Raw genomic sequence first — 9,518 nt, forward strand, 5'->3', positions numbered from 1 at the left:
TTATGTCTGAGTATTTTGTCTGTGTGTGTGTATGTGTGTGTGTGTATGTGTGTGTGTGTGTGCATGTGTGCATGTGTGCATGTGTGCATGTGTGCTCCCATGCATGTGTGTGTATGTGTAACTTTATGTCTGAGTATTTTGTCTGTGTGTGTGTATGTGTGTGTGTGTGTATGTGTGTGTGTGTGTGTGTGCATGTGTGCATGTGTGCATGTGTGCTCCCATGCATGTGTGTGTATGTGTAACTTTATGTCTGAGTATTTTGTCTGTGTGTGTGTGTGTGTGTGTGTGTGTGTGTGTAGTCCATGTGCATGCAGTGTTCTTGGACACTAGAAGAAGGTGCTGGATCCCTTGGAACTGAGAGTTATGGACAGTTGTGAGCCTCCATGTGGGTGCTTGGAATTGTACCCATGTCTTCTGCAAAAACGACAAGTGCTCTTTACCACTGAGTCATCTTCCCCACCTTTTGACTAAAAATAAAGAAATCTCCTCTTCAAACATCCATTCTATATACTCCTGCTCATCCCACTGTGAGCTATGGACGCTCCCTTGTGCATGGAATAAGGAAATGCAGTAGAAACAAATCCCGCACTCAGGAGTGCCGTGTGCAACAGAAACGCCATGTGCCACAGGAGTGCCGTGTGCAACAGGAGTGCCATGTGCAACAGAAACACCATGTGCAACAGGAATGCCATGTGCAACAGGAGTGCCGTGTGCAACAGGAACACCATGTGCAACAGGAATGCCGTGTGCAACAGGAGTGCCGTGTGCAACAGGAACACCATGTGCCACAGGAGTGCCGTGTGCAACAACATCTTACTATTTTCATGGCTGAAATGAATTCTACCTCACCTCCACTCCACCAATGGCAAAATATTCAACTCCATGTTTCTTTAGTGATCAGACTTGTTGCTCTTGTACTTTCAAACTGAGTGCACTCAGGGCTTTAGTCTTTCCCTTGTGTGGTGTGATTTGGAAAAGCCTTCCACCCCAGCTCTGAAAGACGAAAAGGCTGAGCGAGTGTACACTGTCAGCCTAGCAACAATTTTGGTTTAGAAATGATCTTCCTTCCTTCCTTGTTCCTTCCTTTTGACTTCTTTGTCAATTTAAATTAAAAGACATTAAGCCGTATGTGCACTCAGAGGCCAGAGGTCAACATCAAGTGTGTTCCTCAGTCACTAATTTTCTGAACCAGCGTCTTTTGCTGAACCTTGAGCTGCCCATTAGGCTAGACTGTCTGGCTCAAAGCTCTGTATATCTGCCTGTCTCTGCTTATCCAGTGCTGGGATGAGGTGTGAGCGACTACACCTCACTTCTTATGTGATGCTGGGGGTTGGAACGCTTCATCGTGCTCCCACTGCAGGAACTTTATGAACCAAGCCATCTCCCAGGCCCTGGAAATAGTGTTTCTTACTAAAAGACCTCAGAATAACACATCCCTGTATAACACCATCCACTGTGGCTCCTCATCACCAATGCTCTCACACACACTGGCTCCCTTCGCAGAGAAATCCTTGCTAAGTCTTCGAGGTTTTGAGTTTACTTGTTTGTGTCTCCCTCCTTGCCTGGCATCTCCCCAGTCTTGTTCCTTTAGGAACCTCAGTGCATTCTTCAACTTCTGCGTTTCAGTGTCAGGCCTAGCGGTGCTCACCACACCATTTCCCTCCTCGTCGTCCTCCAGCGCCTGCTTCTCCTCCCTGTCCTTCATTTCCCCTCCTCATCTTCTTCTTCCAACTCCCCTGTATCATCCTCTCCTCTTCCCCTTCCTCATCTTTCTTTTTCTCTTCCTCTTCTCCCTCCTCCCCTCTCCCTTCCCCCCCTCCCCCCTCCCGCCTTCCCTCTCCCTCCTCCTCCCATTCTGAATTAGGATGCAGTGTGGCTAATTCCCCATTCCTTCCTGTCACAGTCTTATAGATTTCTGGGGGATTTTTTTTCACGTTTGTATTTTTCACTTTTTTTTCCAGCCATGCTTCCATTTTGAGGGTCTGACAAGCCCTCAGGCATACAATGCGGGGGACGGGGGGCGGGCAACTCTTCCAAGGAACTTTCATCATTTCTCTAGGCACATCTCCATTTCGAGTTTGTGCGAGGCTCCTTGTAGCTTCAGGTTCTATTTTAATGGGGTTCTGCCTCCGGATCTTGCTACCCAGGACTTCCGTGTGCAGGTACAACACGTTGCCAGACCATACCACAGCTTGGCACAGGCATCCGGCATTGCTTCCTTTCAGGATGTGTGCATCCTATGTTGTTCTTTTTGATACTATTTTTTCATTTCATTATTTGTATATGCATGTGGCAGTGGGGCAGGGGCATGATTGTGCCGCAAACACCATGTGGGGGTCCGGGGACAGAACTTGTCGGAGTGAGTTCTCTCTTTCCACCACGTGGGGCTGAGGCTAACAACTCAGGCTTGGCAGTGAGCACCTTTACCTGCTCAATCATCCTGTCCGCCTTTTGGGTGTACTACTAAAATGGATTTGGTTCTATCTTCAAGTGTCTAATGTTCATTGCTGGTGGGTCTGGTCGGGCCTGCCTGGTGCTCTCCCTCTGGAATTTCTTCATATATATATATGTATATATATGTGTATATATATATGTATATATATATATTTTTTTTTTCCGGAGCTGAGGACCGAACCCAGGTCCTTGTGCTTGCTAGGCAAGCACTCTACCACTGAGCTAAAACCCCAACCCCTCCCCTGGAATTTCTGTGTCTGGACTTATCACCTCTGAGACGGTGGTATCAAGAGTCAGGGTCTTTGATGGTGGCTCCATGCTCCTGGATGGATTTACTGCTTTATAAAAGGGCTCGAGGGAGTAAGGTTGGCCCTTCCCACCTTCCCACCACGTGAATACCCTGTGGTAAGTTGACCATCTGTGGAGCAGAAAATAAACCCTTACCAGACACTGAATCAGCAGGCTCCGTGATCCTAAGCTTCTGCACCTTCAGACTGTGAGGATCAAGCCTCTCTCTCTCTCTCTCTCTCTCTCTCTCTCTCTCTCTCTCACACACACACACACACACACACACACACACACACACACACACACACACCACAATGGTGCAGTTGCTCACAGAGCTGGAGTTAAAGATGGTGGTGGCGGGCCACTCAGTATGGATACTTAGATCTGAACTGGGCTCTTCTACAAGAGTAGTACATGCTCTTAACCACATGCTCTTAGCCATGTCACCTGATGCTACTAACTTTCTCTCCAATGTCCCTTCTTCATTCTAAGACAGCTCAGTTCATGCATTTATCATGTACTCCTGTGGTCTTGACAAGACAAAAGAATTCTGTCCAGACATCTAAAACCATGGCTGTCACCTTAGATGTATCTACTGCTTTCTTTATGACTTAGCTGAAGATCTGGATGGGGTATGTGGCCTTATTATAGCATTTAGAGGCACGCAGGGGTACTGATGAAGTAAACCTTGGTTAGTCAAGATCACCATACAGATTCTGATCTGTTTTGTGTTTCAGCTCTATTGGGAATATTATCTAATTTCCCTTATGACTTCCACTTTGACTCATGAGTTATTTCATAGCGTGTTGCCTAATGATCAAGTATTGGGGGTTTTTCCAGATAACCTTTGCTATTTACTTGTAGTTCTATTCTGCTGTGGTCAGGGAACATTCTTTGTCTGATCCAAACGCACTTACACTTGTTGAGATTTGTTTCTCTGTCAAGAATGTAGCTGCGCCTTTGGCGAACGGTCTGTGTGTGTTCAAATATGCATCCTGTTGTTGGGTTGAGTGGTCAAGTGGCCGCAAGGTCAGTGGGTGGGGAGTACCTTTTAGGTCTTCTGTGTTCTGATCAGTTCTCTCTGTTCCTCTCACAACACAGAACTGATACTTCATTATAATTATAGATTTCTACTCAGTTCTCTTAGCTTCTTTGTTTTTTGTGGGGGCGGCGGGGGTGGTTGTAGCTTTTCTGAGACCTGGTCTCACTGTGTAGAGGGCTTCAAACTTGCCTTCTTCCTCTACTTTCCAGGTTCTGGGGTTGCAGGCATGTGCGACCGTCCTGGCTTACGGGTCTTGTGGCTGCTTCATAAGTTTGGAAAGTCTTTGTCAAGTCTGTAGAAATTACGATCATTACATCTTCTGGGCTAGTTTACCCACCTCTTTGTCGGCATAAATATTGAATTTTACATATAGACTTCTTGTTCTGGAGTCTAATTTGCCTGATACTGATATAGAGACTCCAGCTTTGCTCTGATTTGTGATTGTAATATTTTTTAATTACACTTGTGTGTGTGCAGTGCTCACACGTCACAGCATGTGTCCGGGGATCAGAGGACAACTTACTGGAATCGGTTGTATCTCTCTACTCCCTGGATCCCAGAGAAGACTGGGGTGGTCAGGCTTGGCAGTGGACATCTTTCTTTACCCCGTGAGCCTCCTTACTGCCCCTGAACTGCCTTTAATGATATGAAATGGTCATTCTGCTCTTTTTAAATTAATAGACTGACTTTTGAGGCTGGGAATTAAATTCAATATCCATTTGACTGCTGAACTAACTATACCTCCAACTTTAAAGATATTTCTGTTACATTTAATTTGCTTACTTACTGCAAATGTGTGTGTGTGTGTGCGCGCACACATGCCTCAGCGTGTTTATGGAATTCTTAGAACAATTTGTGGGAGCCATCACCCTCCTCTCCCACCATGTGGGTTCTATGGTTCTAATTCAGTTTATCAGGCTTAGTGGCAAGCCCTTTACCAGCTGAGCCGTCTCCTGTCTCTAGCCTTTAGAATTTACTTTTAGATAGGTTTTAGGTTTACAGAGAAAATGGGCAAGAGGTGTTTTTCTTACTCCATCTTCCTTTCTCCATAATTTCCCCTCGCTAACATCTCACACCTTTGCTATAATCAGTGAGTAGATATTGATGCCTCATTACAATCAGTAATCAAAGGTTACTGGGATTCACTCTGTATGTGATACACAGTTCTATGGACTTTGACAAATGTGCAGTAGTGTGTATAAGCCCTTAGAGCATTACACAGAGTCTCACACTCTATACACTTCCAAAGTTCTACATTCCATCTGTTCATAACCCCACCCCATCCCTACAACCACCATTCTTTACTAACTCTATAGATTTGTCTTGTCCAAAGTGTCTTGTAGAGCCTTACAGCGTAGAGCCCTTCCTGTGAACTTCCTTCACTTAACGATATGCATTTATTTATAGTTTCTCCATAGTTTCCTGTATGTTTCCCGGTGGTTCTTTTTTTTTTTCTATTTATTGCATAATACTATTTCATTGTGTGGCTGTACCAGAGCTTGCCAGTCTTTTTGTCTATTGGCTGAAAAGCATGTTTTGGAAACTGTGAGTAAAGTTGCTATAGCTTTATATGCAAATCTTTTGTTGGGGGGGGGTCCATTTTCAACTCACTTGGCTATCACCAAGTGTGTGGTTACTAGATCACAGGCTAAAAGCATTTGTGTTTGTGTGAAACTTGCCAAACTCTCTTCTAAAATGACTGTTCTATTTCTTCACTCCTACTCATAATGAGTGAGGTTTTCGTAACTTCATGTTCTCACCAGCATTTGACATTTCTGCTTCTCGCTGTTCTGTAGGAGCAGGTGAATAACAGGGGTGTGAGAGTCTCATTGTTGTCTTAATTTGCAACAGCATGATCCCCAGCATGGTGATTAGCATCTTTTAATATTCTCTCTATGTATGCATATTATATATGCATATGTATATACTATAGATATATATGTTTACACACACATATATAGATGTATATACTATAGATATATGTCTACATACATATATATAGATGTGTATATGTATATACATACATATATGTATATATACATATGTACTTTCACACACTTGCACACACAGGAACACATGCATGCATGCACACACATCATGTGTGGAGATCAGAAAAGGATATCCTATCGCTGGAACTGGAGTTATAGATGGCCATGAGCTGACAGGGGATGTGGGTGCTGGGAGCCAGTCCCTGGTGCTCTGTAAGAGTACCCAGTGTGGTTAACTGTTCATCACTCTGCCAGCCTCCTATGTTGAAAACAGTTCTCTTCATTTATTTACTTCCAGTCACCTTTATTCTTTTGTGGGTCAGGTCTGTGGACAATGACTTTTCTTAGCTTTTGTGTGAAAAGATTTAGGACTTTTGATTTCCAATCTAGCGTATTAGTGAGTAGAAGTTGCTACTGAATTCTAAAAATAAATAAAAAGATGATTAAACTGGGAGAAAAAACAAACACACGGTTTTTAGAAGAGTCTCTGTCTCCCAAACTGGAAAAACAGAGAGCCAAAACAAACAAAACAAAACAGGACAGAACACCACCCACAATCCTCTGGACCAGAAGGCAGCTCCTCAGAAGGGACACAGAACCTGAATGGTGACTGGCAGGTCTCTGGGAGCTCTGGGTGGGCAAACTTAAGAGATGAGAATTTCAGTGAGCTGCCAGGTATCTAGGCAACCACCAAGCTTCCCACTCTACCCCCAGGAGATCTTTCATTTTCTCACAGGGAAGACTAAAGTCCACTCCTAGTTCCAGCAGGGAAAAGAGAAAAGACTCACTTTGAAAAGTTACAAAATTCTGTTTTCTTAAGGAAGTCTTCCTTTGGGAGAAATTGCGTGTGAGAGGGGGTAGCCTGCTGGGGTTTTTATCAGATCCTAAGGAACGTGAGGAAAAGAGAACTACCTGCTTCAGGGTGCTTCTGCCATCCTGCTCCTCCTAAGGGGAAAGACTAGGACACACCAGAGCAGTTCGTGGTCCATGGCACAGGACCCCAAGGGAATGTGCATGCTGGTCTGATACGGACGTCTGGACCCACCCTCTGGTACTCTTCTGCCTTACACACCAAGTCAGGCTCTCTCAATCAAGCACAGAGCTTGCTCTTATGACAGGTTCAGCAAGCCAGCTTGCTCTGTGGCTCTCCCCATCGTTCCTTCCAAAGCTGGAATTACAGTGAGGCCTTTATGCCCTTTCGGCTTTTCACTTGAGTTTTGGGGACCCTAACTCTGGCCCTCATCCTTACGTAAGAAGCATGAAACCTGCTGGGCTCTCTTCAGCCCCCACCAAAGACACAAAGATCCAGCATCAGAATGAGATCCAGCTCTGCTAAAGGTTTTGGAATGGTTTGCTAATGGTTTTAGACATGAATCTAAAACACGGATTAACATGTTAACGGAGCTAATGGGTTCTCTAGGAGAGTCTTCCTGGGAGCCTCGGACACAGGGGACTCAGAGACTTTCCAGTTGCCACTGAGCAGCCAGCTCAGCCTCAGATGCGTTTCTTACTGCGCACAGCTGTGCATGGCTGGGCAACCTCCAGGCCTCTCTATTTGTAAAGTCATTTATTGATGCCCCTCCTCCAACTCATTCCTCCCTTCATGTCTATCCTCAAGACTTTTAGCCAGCTTTATAACAGAGTTTTAACTTACTAAGATTTGGGCATACCCAACTTAAAAACTTAATTAAAGCATCATGAGGTGTGTGTGGTGTGTGTTGTTTTTTAGTAACTTGTTTGTACTTGAAAACTGTACAATCAACTTTGTAGATGACGGTCTTTGTCACAGTGTCAAAGGTTGCACCTTCCTGGGAGGAACTGTTGGGAAGATCCAGCCAGTACCCATCCCCACATCCCACTGTCCTTTAATGTTGAAGGTGATTCCAGTCAACTTACTTTCTTGGGGGAGGGGCACGTTTTGCAGTGGGGTTAGATTTCCATGGGATTTTAATTTACAAGATTTCTTCTTCGGGTTTCAAAGCACGCCACTATGCCCATGCACTTTCTTTATGGACTGCCCTCTCATATCTTTCCTCATGACCTGAGCCACATGGAGGTCATAGGTGTCAGCCCAAGCCATCAAGATGATTTGCTGATCAACATACTTTGCAAACCAAATGTAAAACATGGCTCCAAGTTCTAGCCATGCCCTCACAGCTTACATTGTTCTCTGGGCAACAAAATGATTCCTCCTCACTGCTTTTGGGTGAGGGATAGTTCCGGTCCTCACTCTCTGGATAGATGGGTCAGTTGGGCTCTTGGTTCTGGTTCTGAGTAGTGGATACTATAATACAAGCTTCTCAGGGGTTATTCTAGCTCCATTATGGTGCAAGAGGATATGAGAAGCTATATGTCTTCATCTGAAGGCTGCTAAGAGCAGACTGGCTTCCAGGCAACAAGGAGGAGGACCTCAAAGCCCAGCCTACAGTGACACACTTCCTCCAACAAGGCCACACCTCCTAAGTGCCATTCCCAGGGCCAAGCATATTCAAACCTCCACAAAGGTCTATCACTGAGCCTCATTCTAAATATCTATAGAGAGATAGAGCCTCCATCACGTATTCCGGCTAGTCTAGCTAGCAAGCTTGCTCTGGGGCTCCCCAGTCCCTGCCTTCTGCATGCTGGGATCACAAGTTGCTATGCATGCTAGGATTACAGGCTGCTATTGTGCCTGCAAGCTTTTTCACAGGTCCTAAGAATGGAGCCTCTGGTTCTCAGGCTCATGAGGCAAATACTTTATCCACTGACGCATCTCCCCATCTCCTGATTTTAAACAGATTTTTTTTTTTTTTTGGTTCTTTTTTTCGGAGCTGGGGACCGAACCCAGGGCCTTGCGCTTCCTAGGCAAGCGCTCTACCACTGAGCTAAATCCCCAACCCCTTAAACAGATTTTTAATACTGCTTTAGCAGTGCTTAAATATCTGCCCAGTGTCCAGGGACAAACAGGTCCCTTTATCTGTCTTAGTAACATACCTTTGCTAGGTGCACCCAGCACTGACCAGTGTCCACAGCCATAGCCTCTAAAGTGCACAGAATACCTTTTCGTTTGGGGTTTTGTTCCATTCTGTCGTTGCTGTGGGTGGAATTACAGCCTTATCTTTACTAAATAATTCCTCTTATCCCTGAACGCACAATTTTCTTACCCTTAGTTGATGTGGTAACAATTACACAGCAACAAGAAAGAAGAATTAAACTTTCTTTGTTCACTTAGGGTAGGTAAGGCACTCACAGCAGTGATGTGGGTTTTCATTGCTGCTGGAAATGTGGTGGAGGGTTTTTGTTTGTTCTTTTGTTTTGATACAGGACTTGACACTATGGGAGATGTGGTGCCAAATCCTAAGGCAACCTCTTAAGATAGCAAAGAAGTAAAGTGTTAACTTCTAAGAAAGGGGGGAAATGGAGGGCTAAAATGACTGGAGAATGTCACAAAGTGCATAAAATGTCAGAGCAATATGGGGCCTACAGACATGGTTATCATATGATCCAACAACCGCACTCTGGTATTAGCCCACGACAAGCTAATTAACATTAATTAATATAATTAATCAACAAGTTGAAAACTTAAACCCACATGCCACTTCTTTATGGGCATGACAGCCGGAGAGGCTCCAGCCCCTTCCCCCAAACAATACGGGCTACTGCCATGACGATAAGACCCTACTGTAGATGATAGCACACACCTTTGCAAGACCTAGAGAAATCAAGCTAAACTTTGGGCCAGAAGCTTCCTCCCCACTGGTTAGCTT

The sequence above is a fragment of the Rattus norvegicus genome, chromosome 10 (assembly GCF_036323735.1).
Source record: "Rattus norvegicus strain BN/NHsdMcwi chromosome 10, GRCr8, whole genome shotgun sequence".
NCBI classification, from domain to species: domain Eukaryota; kingdom Metazoa; phylum Chordata; class Mammalia; order Rodentia; family Muridae; genus Rattus; species Rattus norvegicus.